This window comes from Neomonachus schauinslandi, chromosome 7, assembly GCF_002201575.2.
Source record: "Neomonachus schauinslandi chromosome 7, ASM220157v2, whole genome shotgun sequence".
Taxonomy (NCBI): Eukaryota; Metazoa; Chordata; class Mammalia; order Carnivora; family Phocidae; genus Neomonachus; species Neomonachus schauinslandi.
Window position 1 is genome coordinate 5,635,645 of NC_058409.1, and position 17,287 is coordinate 5,652,931.

Genomic DNA, 17,287 nt, shown 5'->3' on the forward strand with positions numbered 1-17,287 from the left:
CACCGCCCTCACGTCCGCGGCCCGCCCGCGGGGACGCGCCCATGGGCCCCTGGGCCAGGACGGCGGGTCAGGCGGCGCGCGGTCGTCTCCTCGGGGCCCCTCTGGGGCCGTGGGGACGGGCCCGCTCCATCCCCCGGGGCCGGTCCCGCCGAGTCGGGGGCGCCTTGCTTGGAAGCGGCGGGGGTTTGGGGGGCGGCTCCGGGAGGATGCGCCCGAAGGAGGGTCTGTGGAGCACAAAGTCTCGCTAGCCCGGCGGCCGCCTCCGGCACGCGCTCGCTGCCACTCCACCCAAATCCCCCCTCCCCGGCGGCCGAACGGCAACGCGCAGGCCTGGGGGCGCAGCCCCGCCTCCGCGCGCATGCGTGCGAACCCCAGCCCGCTCCCGCCCGTCTGCACGAGGGTCCGAGGGGCGCGGGACCCTGTCGGTGCGTCGGGCGTCGTGGGCACGGGTCCTGGAGCCTGGGAGCTTTCCAGAGGCTGTGGAAAAGCTTGCAACGAGAATGCAAAAGAAAAAGTTAAAACTTTACAATTAATTAAAAGAAACAGTCTATGAGATTTCACATTTCAGCCGGTCAGCTGCAAGTCATGTAATTGACATCATGGAGCACGGGTGAGGGGATGTGTCTCCGTAAGGAGATGTGGGGGCCCGCAACACCCAGAACTGTAAGGCCCTTGTGTGCTCGAGAAGGATCTCTACACACTAGATGAAACCTCCGGAGTCCCTGGACAAGGAGCAGATTGTGGTGAGACTTACCCAGCCCCCAGCACACACACCTTGTCAGTTAAGCTGAGGACCCTTCCAAAGCATAAACGAAGGGGAGGTTCTTGCGTCAGGTGTGGCTGAATCCAGGAGCTTATAGAGTATTGAGAGCTATAGAGTATTTCGGAGCTATGGAGTCATTATTGCTCCGAGGTGAGGAGGAAGAATAGCATCTTCTGACCGGCCAGGCCTGGATCCTCTGAATCCCATAGTGGGTAGGGGTGGAGTCAGCCTTGCCCAACAAAATGTACTGAATATTCATCCCAGAAATAGGCAGCTTCTCAAAGGAAAACCGAGGCACTGTTTCCAGGAAAAGGGTCTGGATGCAGTGCTGGCTAAAATATCAGATGTCCACGGGTGACTCTTAGCAACAGCCTTCACAATTTCTCCCTCTAGACCCTTCCCTTCCACCCTCACTGGCCATCATCTGTCTATGCCCTGGCCATATTGAGGCTGGATTGTATTTATTTACTTGTCTCCAGAAAGTACAGCCCCTAGACCAAAGTAACCAGGCCCTCTCCCTGGGTCTAGTGCTTAAAGAGGGATCTACTCTAGCCCTCCTGCTGCAGGACCCCCTCCTCACAGACTAAGAAGTTCTTGGAACTAAGGTACCCCATGTTCAGGCACCTGAGACCTGGAATTCCCTGCCCAGACAGCCCCAGGCCTGTTGGGGGTCTCTCTGCTCTGCTTTTCTTACTTGGCATGCCCTGGCCTGCCTCTGCCTGACATGCTCATGCCCCCTTCTCCTTTGTCCTTACAAGGGTCTTTCAAAGCATGGGCTACAGAGTGGGATGAGGTCTCCATGCATAGCCTCAGCAGATACCAGCATCTAGGGCAACATTAACACTGCCTTCAATTAGTAATTGTTTTTAATTTTATGGACATCTTTCCTTTAGCGCAAGAGTTTTTTCATTTATAGTAGTGATACAAAGCTACCTTTTATTTTTATTTATTTATTTTTAAAAGATTTTATTTATTTGACAGAGAGAGTGAGAGAGCACAAGCAGGGGGAGAGGCAGAGGGAGAGGGAGAAGCAGACTACCTGCTGAGCAGGGACCCAATGATGTGGGACTCGATCCCAGGACCCTGAGATCATGACCTGAGCCGCAGACAGATGCTCAACCGACTGAGCTACCCAGGCGCCCCACAAAGCTACCTTTTAAAAATTGCCATGAAACACCCAGAACAAAATTTATATCTTAACCATTTTTAAGCGTTCAGTGGCATTTAGTATATTCACGCCATTGTGCAACCATCACCACCATCCATCTCTGGAACTCTTTTCATCTTGTAAAGCTGAATTTCTGTACCCATTACATAATAAGTTCCCCCGGCCCCCTCCCCCAGCCCATTGTCACCACCACTCTACTTTCTGTTTCAATGAATTTCACTTCTCCAAGTGTATACATACAGTCATTTATATACATACATATGTGGAGTCACATAGTATTTGACCTTTTGGGGTTTTTTGGTTTGGTTTGGTTTGGTTTTTAGTATTTGACCTTTTGTGACTGGTTTATTTTACTTAGCATAATGTCCTCCAGGTTCATCCACGTTGTAGCGTGTATCAGAATTTCTTTCCTTTTTAAGGATGAATAATATTCCATTGTATGTATACACCACATTTTGCTTATCCAACCATTGATGGACACTTGAATTGCTTCCACCTTTTAGTTATTGTGAATAATGAACATGGGTGCTCAAATGAACATGAGTGTTTAAATACCTCATCAAGATCCTGATTTCAGTTCTTTTGCATAAATGCCCAGAAGTGGGATTGCTGGATCGTAGGGTAGTTCTATGTTTGACTTTTTTTTTTTTTTAAGATTGATTTATTTGTTAGAGAGAGAGAGAGAGAGCAAGCGAGCACAAGCAGGGGGAGTGGCAGGCAGAGGGAGAAGCAGGCTCCCCGCTGAGCAGGGAGCCCAACGTGGGGCTTGATCCCAGGACCCTGGGATCATGACCTGAGACCTGAGCTGAAGGCAGACGCTTAACCAACTGAGCCACCCAGGTGTCACCTATGTTTAATGTTTCGAGGAACTGCCATACCATTTTCCACAGTGGCTGCAGCATTTACATTCCCACCACCAGTGCACCAGGGTTCCATTTCTCCACATCCACATCAACCCTTTGGACAAAACTACCTTCTAAAACATTTAAGTAAAAAAAATTTTTTTGTTTAAAAGTATTAGTAAAAGCACAGGTGGTACTTGGTTATGGCAGATCTCATGAAGGACATGTGTTGAGGGCTGACTGAGGCCCACGCTGGTCTGGGAGTGAGCTGCCCACCAGCCTCCAGCCTCCCTCCTCTGTTGCTCTGATTTCACCACATATGACTCTCCCTTACCCCTGCTCTCATCTCCCACCTCCTGAGAAATTCCAGGTCACCTGTGAGCCCCATCTGAAATGCCTCTTCTCCTCAGATCTCCAGTAGGCCCATTGCCAGTCTCCCAGCTCCAGGTCCTGGGAAGGGGTTCAGTCCTTCAGAAACTGATCTGACTCCTCTGGGAACAATGTCTATCCTCCCAGGGCCATGAGCAGGGGAAGCCTGCGTGTAAAGCATGCTACCTAGCACTGGGGTGCTGGGGGGGTTCCAGGGTTCAGAGCCCAAGCTGAGTTCCTTGGGCAGTGTTGGAAACCTCAAAGGATTGTCCAAAATTTAATGTCTCCTCCTCCCCTCCCCCTTCTCCTCTTCTTCTTCCTTTTCTTTATGAAATGCGCAGGATCCCTCTGGTCCTAGTGAGGCTCTGATCCTATTTTATTATTTATGGTTTCCCTTTTATCACTACCCCTCACTCGCATTCCCTCCCCACAGGCAACCATATGAATGCACTTAATGTATATCTTTTGTGTTCTCCCAAAATGTGTGGTAGCCTTTATGTTCATGGGCTTCTTAATTATTTAACAGTGTTGGTTGTAGATGGCATTCCAGTTCTTACTCTCTTCACCTAGCTCTATGCTGGTATTTTGTATACCTTCTTATATTTATTTATTACATTTTATATTGAAATATACTAAAGTGCAAAAAAAAATCTTACATATACAGCTCAACAGATGTTTAGTAAGTGAACATAACTGTAACCACCATCTAGATCAAGGTGGAAAACCTTACCAGCACCTCTGAAGCTTTCCTGGGCTTCTCAGTCATTAGCACCCCATATTCTGATTTCTCTTAACCATAGATGAGTTTGCCTGTTTTTGGACTTTATAGAAATAGAACCACGCAACACATACTCTTTGTGGTCTGGTTTCTTTTTCTTGACATTGTGTCTGTGAGATTCTTTCCTTCCTTGCATATAGTAATTGTGTGTGTGTGTGCGTGCGCGCACCCTTTTTCTTTGCTATATACTATTCCACAACTAATCTGTCCATTTTCCTGTTGATGGGTATGTGTATTGGTTTCCACTTGGGACTGTCATGAGCAGAGCTGTTATGAAGACTCTGTGTGTCTTTGGGTGAACATGTGCACGCCTCTCTGAGAGTATATGTTCTGGAATGGAATGGCTGCTTTGCAGGGTAGGCACGTATTTAGCCTTGGTGGATACTAGCCCTGTACTAGCTGCCCTCTGTAGGAGTCTCTGTTTTTGTTTCCTCCCTGGGGCTCTGTCCCTTGGAGGTCTTGGTCTGTATTGACTGTACCCACCACTGCTGCTGCTGATCAACACACTGTCCCTCCCTCCCACCAAACGGTGGCCGCAGGTGAAATGATTATGGAAACCCAGTCCAATCCCCATGGGGGCAGGCTCTCCTAGGCTCTGAACCGTCTTTAAAAAGTGAGGTGTTGGGGCACCTGGGTGGCTCAGTGGATTAAGTGTCTGCCTTCGGCTCAGGGCATGATCTCAGGGTGCTGGAATTGAGCCCCACATCGGGCTCCCTGCTCAGTGGGGAGTCTGCTTCTCCCTCTCCCTCTGCTCCCTCCCCTTGCTTGTGCTTGCTCTCTCTCTCTCTCAAATAAATAATAAATAAAAATCTTTTTTTTGAAAGTGAGATGTCTTAGAGAAAAATATTTAATAATAGGTGGAACACAGGTATGGCAAAATTGTACAAGTGGTGAGTAGATGAACAAGGTGTAGCAAATGCTGACAGAGAAGATAGTGGGGACTTCTGAGATAGACGCCCAGGACCGGGTTCAAATCCATGGTGCCTGTTAAGTGTTCGGGAATTTTGCAAGTCATTTGTTAAACCACTGATCCCTTGAAATTGACCATTGTCGTAGGTAATATTTACACCTTCCTATCCCTCCAACTGTCTCTGTCTCCTTTTTTTATTTTTCAGAGGGTGGTTTACTAGAAGGTCCCTGCTTTGTGACACATGACCCATCTGGGGTCAGTTTTTCTCTGCGAAGTGAACCTAATGACCTCTCCCTCTCTAGCTCTGCCATGCAAATTGGATGATGGGTGCCCAGAAGCTGTGGCTACTACCGTCACTCCCCCTTTCCCTGTGACCTGTCACTGGACGCACAGGGACCCGTGAAGGGTTTGAGTGGTGGCCTGAGTGAGGACTGCAGTGCACCTCCCACCCCAACCAGACATGACCCAAAGCAGGTCGTCCTGGATGGGTGGATGTCCAGGCTGGCCAGCGTCCTGCACACTCAGGCATCAGGAGGTGCCTCACAGCCAGCAGGGACACGACGTAATAGCATCTTATTTAGAAAAATGTACAAAACATTTGAATCGGCAGTTCCAACCTTTTCATCTTTCTTCCTTTCTTCCTTCCTTCCTTCCTTTCTTTCTCTTTCTCTTTCTTCCTTTCCCTTTCTCTTTCTTTCTTTCTTTCTCTTTCTTCCTTTCCCTTTCCCTTTCTTTCTCTTTCTTCCTTTCCCTTTCTCTTTCTTTCTTTCTCTTTCTTCCTTTCCCTTTCTTTCTTTCTTTCAAGATTTTATTTATTTACTTGACAGAGAGAGAGTGCAAGCAGGGGGAGCTGCAGGCAGAGAGAGAAGCAGGCTCCTTGCTGAACAGAGAGCCCGATGCGGGGCTCAATCCCAGGACCCCGGGATCACGATGTGAGCCAAAGGCAGACACTTAACCGACAGAGCCACCCAGGTACACCCCCTGTTCATCTTGCTTAATGAAAAGCTTCGAGTAGAAAGAATGGCACAATGAACCCACCTGGGTTCAGTTGTGGTCCGCATTTACCTGCCTATTGCTTTTATTTCTAGAATTTTTTTTTCTGAACCATTTTATGACCCTTTGGGCTGTTCTCCTGTATGACCACGAACAAGACAATGCACTGTAATTCTGTAAAACGATCCCATATCCTACCCTATTCATACGTTCCCAAACATCTAAAAATGTCCCCCCACCACAGATTTTTTTTTTTAATGGGATCCAGTGAGGGTTCTGCCTTGGATTTGGTGACGTTTCTTTTCTAGAAACTCAGTCATTGAGGGTGCGGCCCCAGCTCCTGCAGATCACAAGTAGGTGGCTGTTGGGCGACTTTGAGTTTGTGTCCCTTGCAGACAGCACCCCTAGGAGTTCACCAGAAAATGGACTGAGTTCTGCCATTAGCTTGTCAATCCCGCAACTACATTGTCTCATACCTTTTTGTGTGTAGACACGTAAATTACACTAAAATTACTGCAACTGTGCTCATTTTTAATCTACTGGGAAGCTCAAAAATGAAAGCAACCCAGGTTCCTCCCCCCTCTGGGCGTGCTAGAGGAAGGAAGCAGATGCCATCCCCCCCCTTTTCCTGGTGGTATGGCATTAGGGAAGTCGTGGGGGGGGATGGGGAGTGTGGGCCCGTCGCGCTGGCAGTCCTCCCAGCCTGGGGCCCACTGAGGTGAGAGCAGGCTTGGGGTCCAGTGAGGTGTCATGGTGAAAACTCCTGTCAACAGAGGCACGAGGAGAGACAAATTGGCTTGGATTTGGAATCTGTCATGGTCCAGACGCTGGGATGCAACTCTCCCCGAGGGCCGAGCCCCAGGCATAGGGATTCTTGCACCCATTTTGCAAAATGAGGAAACTGAAGTTCAGGAGTGAACACTTTGCCCAGTGAACTTGCTCCAGCTAATGAGGAGTGAGCTGTGGTGCTGGGGTGGAAGCCCAGTCCCCACGGGCTCCAGGCCCCTCACTCATGTCGCTCCTGCTACTTGGCGCCAGGCTCAGGATTCTGGCGACGTCTCGATTTCCTGATACTTAGCCAGCCTGGGAAGCCAAAGGCTCTGTCCAGGAATTCGGGTGGGGCTTGGGGCCGATGCTGAGTGGGCACAGGCTGCTGGGATGGCTGCCTCTTAGCAGGATCGAAGGCATCACTTTGTCCTTTGTCAGGTTTTGTTTGGTTAGAGTGATGAATTACTGAGCCAGAGAGCCGAGAGAGGAGGCGCCAGCCGGGCTGAGCTGGCTGGGGCAGGCTGGCCCACAGGTCTGACTGCTGACCCTCAGGCTGACCTGGAATGGTGGTCCCTGAGGTCCCCAGGGCCCTTCTGCCAAGGGGCTGGCTGTATCTGGGAGGGCTCTCTGTTCACAGGTGGAGAGACATGTACAGAAAGAGACTCTTTTGGAAGGCTGCAGGTGAGGGCAAGGTGACAAGGCTGGGCTCAGAAAAGGACAGGACCCAGCTGGCTCTGGGGATCTGGGCACTGGAACAGAGGAGTGACTTCATCAGGGCCCAGCTGTTGGGCTGAATCAGTGTTGCTGCTTTCCTCCGGAAAGAAAGCATCTGACCTGTCTAGTTTGAGTCAGGTGCCCACACCTTGATCCTAGAAACACACTGACCTTGACTGTCAGCCTGTCTGGGAGCATCTGATGGAGGGAGAATAGCACCGAAGAACTGACATAGCCCAGTAAGCATGGGAGGCAGGGACAGCTCTGTCTGCTCCAGGGATCTCACACAGGCTGCCAGGTCCCCTTTCCTGCCAGGTGAACCCCGCTGGTTTTTTTCACAAGTAGAGGTGGGATTCCAAACCGCTCTCTGCAGACATGTCATCGAGTGGGAGGACATGCTGCTTCCAGTTCATTTGTGGCCAGTGAAGAGACTGACGGTGGAGGCTCAGCAGCTTCTCTCTGGCCAGCAGCCTGGGGATTCAGGGGGAGCAAGGCACCGCGAGCTGCCTGCCCAGGCCTGACACCAGCCTTCATGCTGCTTTTAAACCAACATTCCACACAAGAACAAGAAAACAAACTATGTGCCCAGGGATGTTTATTGCAGCCTTAGCTACAGAAGCAAGAAGTTGGAGGTAAACTCATGTATTTGTTATGTAAATTATGGCCCAAAAAATTTGAGGATGATTATGCAGCTATTAATATATCAAACAAGCTGTGGCAGTGGGAAGAACACTTATGATGTACTGTTGAGTGCAGATGCAGAATAGAAAAGAAATCTCTGGCTGTCACTCTGTAAAGTGAGTCCACATATGTGAATAAGGCCAAGAACGGAACTAGCAAGCTGAAAAGAGTTTGGTTTGTTTGGAGGATTATGGGTGACTGTTTTTACTTTCCTTTTTTTTTTTTATTCTCCAAAAATGCAGTGTTCTTTTTGCAAATATAACGAAGCTCTATCTGGTGACATCAGGAGACCACTGAGGAACCTATTTGAAGTAGTAGGGACTGTGGCAGGTGGAGCCAACTGTAGGGAGATTGAGTATTATGGAGGGTCAGGCTGGCAGAATTGGGGGGGTGGCTCCTGGTGGCCCTCAAATTCTCCTTTACAGGCCTAATACTCTGTATACATTTAATGATTGTATCCCCATCTCTTGGGGAAAAAATAGACATAAATTTGGCCTATTGACTGTATGCAGGATTGCTAAAAAGAAATCTCGCATTATGGCAGCACATGGATATGAATGGTGGCGATGTTCTTATAAAAAGTCTTTGCTCAAAAGTGATGCCAGCTTGTTGTTACTGAAAGCAGAGGGGACCAGCCCGTTACCCCCACTGGGGTCACAGCTGGATCTCATTCCTGTCATCATTTGTGTCTCAGGAGAAGTTACAAAAAGTGGAGAATACATCTCCCTAGTGAAGCATATGCCCTGTGGTGGGTAAGAATCTCCTAAGAAAGATTGGGGTGGGGGTAGCCAGATCTGCTCAGATATATGAAAAAAGAATTATTTATTTATTTAAATAAATTATTTATTTAACATATAATGTATTATTTGTTTCGGGGTACAGGTCTGTGATTCATCAGTCTTACACAATTCACAGCGCTCACCATAGCACATACCCTCCCCAGTGTCCATCACCCAGCCACCCCATCCCAGCCACCCCCTTCCCCTCCAGCAACCCTCAGTTTGTTTCCTGAGATTAAGAGTCTCTTATGGTTTGTCTCCCTCTCTGGTTTTGTCTTGTGGAAAAAGAATTCTTACAGGAGATCCTGCCTGTGGAGGATGAAGGCCCATGAGGAATTCCAGGATACTATATGTCAGTGTGGGGGATGGGGAGCAGATGGTGTGAGGGATCACTCAGTGGCCATTCCAGTCCCTTCTCTTGCCTGATTCCATGGCAGGGCTATAAGGAGATAAAAAGTCAATTTTCCCTTAAGGGCATCCATCTACCCACCCATCCACCTGTCCATCCATCCACCTATCCATCCATCTACCTATCCACTCATCCATCCATTCATCCAACCACCCATCCATCCACTCATTCTCTCTGCATGTTTATTGGGTATCAGTTCTAGGCACTTGGAATACCTAAGCAAACAATCAAAGATCCCCACCCTCAGGAAACGTTCCAGCCAAGATGCCTTTCTGGCCAGTATGCTGGGATGGAAGGTTGCTGTTACCACATCTTCCCCTTCCTCCTGCCCACATGGGATCATAAGCATGGAAACCACACACCAAGGGTGATGGAGAAGCTAGGGTGAAGGAGTGTGGGTCTGAGCCCTCTGCCTTCTGCATTTCTTTGTTTAAACCACTGTGTAAAAGATTTCCCCTTATTTGCATCTGAATGAAGCCCTAACTGATATACACACATACAGAGAGAGAGAGAGAGAGAAGAGGGGGCAGGGTAAAACTTTATTCCTGGGCTCTGGGTGTCTTGGCATCCTGAAATATCCCCTATACAGTTCATTTTAAAAGATTCCCAAATTAAGCCCTGACTAGAGAAGGGAGCTCCTCCTGATGGAGGGGACACAACTCTAAGAATGAAGAAGGAGTTTAGGATTTGGGGTATACGTGAAGACGGAAGTTTGAGGAGGGCCCTGCAGCAGTCGGTGGCCCTGTAGTCACTGGGTGGCATGTACTAATTGGGGCCATTTTAGTGGCCAAGTATCAGAAGTCCAACTCAATGTGAAGGAGAATTTTATATATGGTCACTTATGAAAAGTCAGGGGTTGCTCAGGCACAAATGAATCTAGAAGGTCAAGTAATCAGAGTTGGGATTCCTCTGACCCTCTCTCGACCTTGTTCTCCTTCATTCGTTTTCAGGTGGGCTCTCCCCATATGGATGCAAGATACCGCCCAGCAGATCCAAGGGGTACATTCTGTTCTGTTCTTCCAGAATCCCAAAAGGGCACAGCAGGAGAGAAAGTCCTTTTCTTTCTCAGTGGACTTTCAATTCCGTATTCTGAGTCTCATTGGTCCACCTCATATCATGAGTTCAGCACTAAGCCAACCACTGTGACCAAGGGCATAAAATGCTCTGACTGGCCAGACCTTACCATATGCTTACCCCTGGAGGCCGATGGAGTCTCCTTGACCCAACACTGTGGACTGAGAATGAAGATGTGGTATAATAAAAAAATAAATATTTGGTCTTTGCCCCCAGTTCCTGGCACACAGCTCATAAAACCATTGGCATCTGGGGCGCCTGGGTGGCTCAGTTGGTTAAGCGACTGCCTTCGGCTCAGGTCATGATCCTGGAGTCCCAGGATCGAGTCCCGCATTGGGCTCCCTGCTCGGCAGGGAGTCTGCTTCTCCCTCTGACCCTCCTCCCTCTCATGCTCTCTGTCTCTCATTCTCTCTCTCTCAAATAAATAAGTAAAATCTTTAAAAAAACAAAAACAAAAAAACCCCACAAAAACCATTGGCATCTGTAGAGTTGTAGAATGTCTTTTTTTTTTTTAAAAAAAAGATTTATTTATATATTTAGTTTTTAAAGATTTTATTTATTAGAGAGAGAAAGTGAGAGTCAGAGTATGAGCAGGGTGGGAGGGGCAGAGGGAGAGGGAGAAGCTGACTCCCTGCTGAGCAGGGAACTGGACACGGGGCTCGAACCCAGGACCCTGGGATTATGACCTGAGCCGAAGGCAGACACTTAACTGACTGAGCCACCCAGGCGCCCCTATTTATTTATTTTGGAGAGAGAGAGAACGAGAGGGAGGGGCACAGGGGGAGGCAGAGAGAGAATCTCAAGCAGACTCCCCACCGAGCATGGAGCCCTGCATGGGGCTCCATCCCATGACCCTGAGATCACAACCTGAGCAGAAAACAAGAGCTGGCCGTTTAACTGACTCAGCCACCAAGGCGTCCCTAGTAGAGTGTCTTTTGTATGCTAAGGAGATGAAATGGCTGGGGGCCCCTAAACAGCTTCAGGATGGGGGCTGGTTGCCAGAAAGCGAAGGCATGTTTAAAGTGTTGGAACTTTCACACCTGCCCCCCTCCCGCAAACCTCCAGGGAGGATATTGAGTTAATCACCAATGGCCAATGATTCTATCAGTCATGCTTACATATTGGAACCTCCATTAAACTCCTAAACAACAGAATTTGGAGAGCTCCCAGGTGGGTGAGCACATCGGGGTATTAGAAGGGTAGTGCACCTAGAGAGGGCATGGAAACTCCGCACATGTCCCCATATCTTGTCCTATGCACTTTTTCCGTTTGGCTGTTCCTGAGTTATAACCTTCATAATAAACTAGTAGTAGTATATTCCCAGTCCTATGAGTCATTCTAGCAAAATATTAAACCTGAAGAGGAGTGTTGTGGGAACACCTGACTTTGTAGCCAAGTGAGACTGAAGTGAGGGTGACCTTGGGCTCTGACACTTCTGACTCATCTGAAGTGGGGACAGTCTTGTGTGACTGAGCCTTGGACTTGTGGAGCCTGATGTAACTCCAGGTAGTTAGTGTCAGAATTGAATTGGACTATAGGACACCCAGTTGGTTGGTGTCCAGAGAGTTGAAGAATTGGTTATTGGTGTGGAAACAAACAAAGAAACAAAGAAACAAACAAACACAGAGAGGTTTCCCAAGGATGCACTTACAAGCATATAGGATACAGGTCTGGGCAGGGACAATAATAGATGCACATGGATTCCTTACCTGTGACCAGAGGTAGGCTTGCTCTTATCCTAGGCACAGAGTCAGGCTGTTCTCCAGCACCAACCTGGGGACAGGTGGCTCCTGCCACACATCTCAGAGGAGCTCAGGCTGGGAGGGGTCAATTAAGATGCTTTGGGCTGCAAGTAACAAAAGCCTTGACTTAAACCACCTCACTCGAGAAGGAAATCTGGAGGAAAAGGAGGTCCCTAGCAGGCTGTCCTGCATGGGCTTTGTCCCCAGGCTCTCTTCTCTCCTAGCTGTAGGTGAACGCCAGTGATAACTGGAACAACATATTTCCTTGTTCGTTTTGGGTGGGGAGACAGAAAACATTCCCTCAACTGTAGAATAAAAATCCTCATCTTCAGCCAATTGTGGTGACCTGCACAGTTGCCCTTGGACAAATAAGGTTAACAAGGAAATTCCAAAGCTCATTGGGTTAAGCCTGGGTCCTGATGGGAAAGGGAGATAGGACTACATCATTGCTTTGACTGGTGGTTTGCTTGCACTAACTTCATGGAGGAAGGGGTTGCCTATAAGGGGGGGGTGAGTTCTGGGTGGGTACCCTCAGTGCAGAGCTGCTGTTGCTTAATACTGCTCTGACATGCGGAAGAGACCTCCTTGCCTTCCCTACTCTCTCCTTCTCTGCCTCTTCTTCTGTTTCTCTTCCATTTCAGCCTCTCTCTCCCCACCACTCTATTCTTCCACTTCCTGCTTCTTTTTTTGCCTTCTCCTGTTTTCCAACTCTACTCCACATGCCTGTTCCATGATGTAATTTTAATAGTGTATATACTTCACCTTAGCATTGGCTCCATTGGTTTGGGCAGGTGGCTATACCTCTTTTAAGCCTCAAGTTCTTTATCTTTAAAATAAAGGAATTAATATTGATCTAACGTGGTACTTGGGAACGTTGAAAGTTGTATTTTTGGGTTCTAATGCTGGTCAAGATGAAGTAAGACCACTGCAATCTATCTATCCCACTGATTACAACTAAGAACTCTCAACAAAGTAAACAAGTAACCAGCTGAGGACTTTGACCTGTTAACAATGGAAGGCAGGTTGGAGAGAAGAACCAAAACTCAAAGAATGGCCTGTCAATAGGGTGAGATTCCCAGTTTCTCCTTTTCTCCCTGGTTTCCTACTTTTGTTTTTTTTTTTAAAGATTTTATTTATTCAACGGAGACATAGTGCGAGAGGGAACACAAGCAGGGGGAGTAGGAGAGGGAGAAGCAGGTTTCCCGCCGAGCAGGGAGCCCAATGCGGGGCTCAATCCCAGGACCCTGGGACCATGACCTGAGCTGAAGGCAGATGCTTAACGACTGAGCCACCCAGGTGCCCCTAGTTTCCCAGTTTTGAATAGAGGTCAGCTCCAAGATAGAATGTGCAGAGAAACCATCTCTTTAGCCAGAGGACTGGGATAGGGGCCTCTGCAAGATGAAGTGTGTGTAGGAAAATCCTTGAGCTCACTTTATTTCATCTTTTTTTCCTCTCTTGCCTCTGCCCTGAGGACAGCCCCAGCTGAAGAGCTACACTATGGTACCAGCAGCACAAACACCACAGCTCTGAGAGGAAACCCATGTGAGCCAGAGAATATGGGGTGAATCCTAGAGAGAAGAGAATTGGAAGAGGGAGTCCTATTTCTGTGGGTGAACTGACACAAATCCCAGGTGCACCTCCAAGCTGCACAGAGCAGATCCAAAGCAGTATGGCAAAGTTTTTTTTTTTTTAAGTTTTTATTTTGAAATAATGATAGATTCATAGGAGTGTACCCTTCACCCAGCTCCCCCAACGGTGCATCTTAAATAATTGTAGTGCAATATCATAACTAGGAAGTTGACAGTGGTCCAATATTATTAACCATACTGTAGACCTTATGCAGATTTCACCAGCTTTCACGTGTGTGTGTGTGTGTGTGAGTGTGTGTATGTGTAGTTCTATGCAATTTTATCCCATGTACAGATTTGTGTAACCAACACCACAATCAAGACACAGAATGCCTCCATTGCTGCAAATAAACCCCCTCCTGCTGTCCCTTTACCGTTACACCCACCCTCCTCCCCTTCCCTGTCCTCTGGCAATCACTAACCTTGTCTCCGTTTCTGTAGTTTCATCCTTTTGAGAATGTCATATAAATGGAATAATACAGTACATAACCTTTTAAGATTGGCTTTTTCCACTAAGTGTAATTCCTATGAAATCCATCCAGATTGTGTCATGTATCAGTAGCCTGTTCCTTTTTATCATTGAGCAGCATTCTATTGAATGGCTGTAAATTTAACAATTTACCTGAGGAAAGGCATTGGGTTGTTTCTAGTTTGAGGCTATTCTAAATAAAGCTGCTGTGAAGATTCATGTACAGGTTTTTGTGTGAACATAAGTTTTCATTTCCCTGAGATAAATGCCCAAGAATGCAATTGCTGGGTCATATGGTAAGTGCATATTTAGTTTTATAAAAAACTGGTAAGTGGGCGCCTGGGTGGCTCAGTTGGTTAAGCGACTGCCTTCGGCTCAGGTCATGATCCCGGAGTCCTGGGATCGAGTCCCACATCGGGCTCCCTGCTCGGCAGGGAGTCTGCTTCTCCCTCTGACCCTCCCCCCTCTCATGCTGTTTCTCTCTCTCAAATAAATAAATAAAAATCTTAAAAAAATAAAAAATAAAAAATAAAAATAAAAAACTGGTAAGCTGTTTTCCAGAGCAGATGTACCATTTCACATTCCCACCAAGCAAAGCCTTTGAAAACTAAGGTGACATTGAATCTACTAGTGACAGAAGATGAGACAAAACCTGTGGTCTGAACCTAACCAGGATTGCTTGATTGCTAAAACCACTGTAACAAAATTCATCCTCCAAGGGATTTTAATAGTACCCGGCATTGCACAGCATGATATTCAAAATGTCCAGGACACCATCCAAAATTTGTTCAATTGTCAATAACAAGGAAAATGTGACCAATTCTCAAGTAGAAAGACAACCAACAAAAGATGCCAACCCCCAGATAACCCAGATGTTCAAGCAGCTATTAGAACTATGCTCTAGGAGGTAAAAGTAAATACTCTTGAAAAAAAAGGAAAGATAGATATTCTCAGAAAAAAATGGAAACAGCCAAATGAAGATTTTAGAACCAAAAAATTATCGCTTCTGAATTAAAAATTCACTGAATGAGATATGTGGCAAAAGGGAGATGACAGAGGAAATAGTGGATTTCATGGTAGACAACTAGAAGTGATCCAATTTGAATAATACAGAGGAGCAGAAAGTGCAAAACAAAAGAATCCTGAGGGAACATGGGATAATATTAAAAGGTTCATGATTCATGTTATTGGAGTCTCAGAGAGAGAGGAGGAAGTGATCGGTAGAGAAAAAAAATTAAAGAAATAATGGCTGAAATTTTCCCAAATTTGATGAAAGACACCATTTACAGATTCAAGAAGCTCAGTAAATATCAATAGGATAAACTCAAAGGAAACTACGCTCAAATGCATCATAGTCAAGCCAATGAAAACTAAAAGTAAGGAGTAAATCTTGTATGCTGCATTAATGGATTGGAAGAACTAATATTGTTCAAATATTCATACTACTCAAGGTCACCTACAGATTCAATGCATTCCCTCTCAAAATTCCAATAGCATTTTTCACAGAAGCAGAAAAGCAATCTGAAAATTTGTGTGGACCCACAAAAGACCCTGAATAACCAAAGCAATTCTGAGAAAGAACAAAGCCAGAGGCATCAAACTTCCTGATTTCAAACTATATTACAAAGCTATAGTAATCAAAACAATATGGTAGTGGCATAAAAACAGACACACAGACCAATGGAACAGAATCAAGAATCCAGAAACAAACTCCCTCTTGCATGGTCAACTAATATTTGATAAGGGAGCCTAAAATATTCAAAGGGTAAAGATAGTCTCTTCAATAAGTGGTGTTGGGCAAATTGGATATTCATATGCAAAAGGATGAAATTAGACTCCTGTACTATACAACTTACAGAAATTAACTTGAAGTGGATTAAAGACCCGAATATAAGACCTGAAACTGCACAACTCCTAGAACATAGGAAAAAGCTTCTTGACATGGGCCTTTGCAACAGTTTTTTGGATATGACACCAAAAGTACAAGCAACAAAAGCAAAAAATAAGTAAGTGGGACTACATCAAACTAAAATGCTTCTGCACAGCAAAAGAAACACTCAACAAATAAAAATGCATCCTATAGAGTGGGAGAAGATATTTGCAAACCACACATTTGATAAGGGGTTAAAATATATAAGGAACTCACACAACTCAATAGCAAAACAAAAACAAAACAAAAGAACCCCAGATACTCAAATTTAAAAAAATGGGCAGAGGACCCGAATACCGAATAGACATTTTCCCAAAGACATACAAATGGCCAACAGGTACATGAAAAGGTGCTCAACATTACAATAATCAGGGAAATGCAAATCAAAACCACAAAGGGATCTCGCCTCACACTTATTAGAATGGTTATTGTAAAAAAAAAAAGGCAAGAAGTAAGTGTGGGTGAGGATATGGAGCACTTTTGGTGGGACTCTGAATTGGTGTAGCCACTATGGGAAACAGTATGGAGGTTCTTCAAAAAATTGAATTAAATTCCAAAATAGAGCCACCATATGATCCAGAAGTCCCATTTCTGTGTATATATCTGAAGGAAATGAAATCAGTATCTTGAAGAGATATCGGCATTGCCCCCCACCATGTTCATTGCAACATTATTCACAATAGCCAAGACATGGAAACAACCAAAATGTCCATCAAAGGATGAATGGATAAAGAAAATGTGATATATATATTAGAATATTATTCAGGCATAAAAGAGGAAACCTTGCCCCTTTGTTGTTGTTGTTAAGTACGCTCTACACCCAGTGTGGAGCCCAATATGTGGGGCTTGAACTCTGACCCTGAGATCAACACTTGAGCTGAGATCAAGGGTTGGATGCTTAACCGATTGAGCCACACAGGTGCCACAATCTTCCTTTTTTTTTTTTGACAATATGGATGGACACTGAAGGCATTGTGCTAAATGAAATAAGTCACACAGAGAAAGTAAAAAACCATATGATACATAAAAACCATATGTGGAATCGAAAAAAGCTGAACTCAGAAACAGTAGAATGGTGGTTACCGGGGGTGGGAGGAAATGGGAAGATGTTGGTCAAAGGGTACAAATTTCAGTTATAAGATGAGTAAGTTTTAGGAACCCAATGTACAACATGATTATAGTTAACAATACTGTATTATAATCTAGACAGCTCCTAAGAGAGCAAATATTAAGTATTCTCACCACATACACATGCACAAAGAGTAATTAT

The 17,287-nt window shown here is 46.1% G+C and overlaps 1 protein-coding gene across 1 annotated transcript in view; it reads right to left on the reverse strand.

Annotated features, from left to right (window-relative positions):
• The window catches only part of RNF130 (ring finger protein 130), a 107,166-nt gene extending 106,886 nt beyond the window's left edge, over positions 1–280 (reverse strand). The window contains exon 1 of the mRNA XM_021689911.2: positions 169–280. The gene's annotated coding sequence lies outside the window, so the exon portion shown is untranslated. The remainder of the gene's footprint in view (positions 1–168) is intronic.
• Positions 281–17,287: the final 17,007 nt, after the last annotated feature.